Genomic DNA, 3,143 nt, shown 5'->3' with positions numbered 1-3,143 from the left:
CTCCTTTTAGCTCAGCACCCTTTAGGGCTATTTGAACTGGGTTAATCTGGGGGGTGGAGTTGCTCAGTCTTTAGTGTTTGAATTTTGTAAGCTCCACATAAAAAAAGAAAGGCCAATCTGGGTTCCTCTATAACACACAGTTTTGCTACCTCATTCAAATACACATTTCTATTTTATATTCATTTGTGAAAATACAGACAGTTCACTCTCCTTTCTGGTCAACAGAAGTTAAAACTCCCCACTCCTTTTCCTTGCTTTAAAATTACTTGGATGTCAGCATATTTGTATGTTTAATATATAGCTACATTCTGAAGAAAAAAAAGATGCTGCTGGGCTATTCCTATACTGAAGATATTTTCTCGATGAGAGATGAGCTGGACTAATGAGGACATCATCCTGTCAGTTTTAAACTTTGATCAACTTTTGACTAAACACGATATAGACAGAAACTGGGAAAGGAAGTTCTCATATGTGTTACTCATGGCAATACTGGGTCTTCTTATGTCAAGATACAACTTGATTCTTGTATTGAACAAAGATATGGCTACAGAATAAGAACAGCCAAAAAGTAGCAATTATTATGGCATAATCTAAAGAAGTAGAGACATGTGGATAGAGAAACATAGTCTAGCTATGTTTAAGGTATGAAGGAAGTAGCTCCAGCCTTGAAGGCCAGTTTTTAGTTAATACTATTTTTGCTATTTATTAGACACATATATTACCTTGAGCACACTAATTGCCTATCTTTGCTGATTCTCAGTAAGGTGTGAATGATAACTGTCTTCCTATCTTCTTATAAAAATGAAAAGTATTTGGCACATAGTAGCTGCTTAATAAAAGATCAGTGTTATCTTGAAATTTACATATATGTATTTAAAAAGTAAATTTATGAGTAATAGAAAATTTTCTGCTAGTTATATTATCCCCATTTGTGAAGATCCAGAACACACACACACACACACACACACACACACACACACACACACACACACACACGTTGGTGACAACTACTTCATATAACTCTGTATGACTGTCATACTCCTAGTTTGGGTGTCATAGGCAATTGCACTGATACCAATCAGAGGATAGGAGGAAGCACAGATTCATCCAAGATGATGGATGCAATTTTATGATGCCCACAGGATATTCTGCTGTGTGTGTGTGTGTGTGTGTGTGTGTGTGTGTGTGTGTGTGTGTGTGTTCTCTCTTGGATACAGAGTTCAGAGGATAACCTTAGATAGCTTTCCTCATGTTCTGTCCACTTTTTTTTCTTTTTTGGGTTTTCATTGACTTGGAGCTTTCTGGGTGGGTTCTTCAAGTGAGCCTCAGGTCTCTGCCAGTTTCCACCTCCCCACTGCTGGGATTGCAAATACATGCTACCGCAACTCACTTTTGTTTTTTAAGTGATGGATTATGAGACTTGAGCTCAAGTCATTGTGCTGGCAAGGCAAGCACTCTACAGGCTGAGCTTTCTCTCTAGTTCTCATCTTGCAGTTATTTGGGGGATGCAATTATTGTGTGGGCTTGAAATGAATGGCAGTCAATGCTGGAGGTGAAAGACACATCCCCTGTTATGTGGAAGAGCCACAGGAAGATGACCGGCATAGCACTGAGTAGGTGAGGCTGCCTCAGTGAAGAGGTAGGGGAGGGATGAGGGGCCTACGTCCAAAGGAGAGAGGGGATAAGAAGACGGAAGGACAGCAAGGATGGGTAAGCTGAAGTCAAAGGAATAATCTTTTTTTTTCAGATGATTATTTGATTTGTAAATATTGTGCAAATTTTAATAGCTTACGTTGTACATACAGCCAAATAAAAACTTGCATTAATGACTGGTGGAGCTTATAACTTAGAATGGGGCTCCTTTTCCTTGCCCAGCCTGTAGACTTATGAATGGCCTGAGGTCTCCTGAAATGAGGATGCTGAGACCATTCAACAACTAAGAATACTTTCATCTCACACATGGAACCCTGAGCACTGGGAGGTTGGTATCTCATCTACCTTAGGTCTGAAGGCAAGCAGGGTAGCCAGGATCTGAACACAGCTTAGTCAATTGAAGGTTGGAGTTGGACAAGTGGCTGATATGGGATAGGACAGCAGGCTGATGTCCCCAATACTACCTATAACAACACTTAGGAACTAAGTCTATCTTATAGCAAAAGCTCCTGAAGGCCAAGGATGGATGTCCCTGACAGGTCTGTGCTGTGAAGCCCCCAAAACAGGGTTCAGTGGTTGTTTCCAGAATGGCTGACCTAAGAAATGCACCACAGTATATAAAGGTGCAGCAGTTACTGTCTCCCTTCATATCTTGACAGTTCCCTGAACCCTGTGCTTTGAATCCTATTCCGGAGACTCCAAAATCCACTTCCTCTCTGGATGCCAGTTTGTAGAGGGCACTGCCACAGAGGCTGATCATCAGGCCTCAGAAGCCTTTCTCAAGAAGCCAGGCTTTAAGCTGCTCATCAAAGTAGCCCTTGATTCAAAGAGTATCTGTCACCTCATTAACCTGGGTGACAGGTGTCTTTCCCAGCTGTGGGCTCAGAAATTCTTCCACATCCTCTGTAGAGCCTAGATGTCCCCTTCTACCTTCCGGATCACAGTCATCTGTCGGTTGCCATGTGTGATGTCCTTGTAGACAGGGATATTATGCATCCGGGATCGACGAACAAAGTAGGGCAAGCTGGGAGGGGGATCTCTGGGAGGCTGCCAGCCACTGGGAGTGGGATAATGTTCATGCTTTGGTGGCTCTGGGATTTTGGTGGGGGGAAACAGGTGCTCCACAAACTGTTATTCATCCCCAGACTCCAGAAAGCTGGGGTTATCATGAGACCCCTGGGTTTGGCTCAGCTGCCGTAGCCCATAGCTCCATTGGATGAGAGTGCCCAGCATCCTGCACAGCCGCTCGCAACCCCGCAACCGCCATCTTGGATTGACCCAACTGTGATTCCAAAGGAACTATCTTATAAAATATCTGGTAAAATTACTGTCTGAATTCATCTTGACAGTGACTGTGAGCCCGGTGACCACAGAAACAAGGGCAGTTTAGTAGAAAACAGGGTTCCAAAGGCATTCAGTGGATGTGGGTAAAAAAATGAATGGATGCCACTCTTGTGAAAAGTTTAACCGGAGGTGTAATATCTGTAAGG

At 42.9% G+C, this 3,143-nt stretch overlaps 1 pseudogene; it reads right to left on the bottom strand.

Moving 5' to 3' along the window:
- Window positions 1–2,375: 2,375 nt before the first annotated feature.
- Window positions 2,376–2,920, bottom strand: LOC113833481 (annotated as a pseudogene).
- Window positions 2,921–3,143: the final 223 nt, after the last annotated feature.

The sequence above is a fragment of the Cricetulus griseus genome (assembly GCF_003668045.3).
Source record: "Cricetulus griseus strain 17A/GY chromosome 1 unlocalized genomic scaffold, alternate assembly CriGri-PICRH-1.0 chr1_0, whole genome shotgun sequence".
NCBI lineage: Eukaryota > Metazoa > Chordata > Mammalia > Rodentia > Cricetidae > Cricetulus > Cricetulus griseus.
The sequence above is the reverse complement of the archived record's forward strand: the minus strand, read 5'-3'. Positions and strand labels throughout refer to the sequence as shown.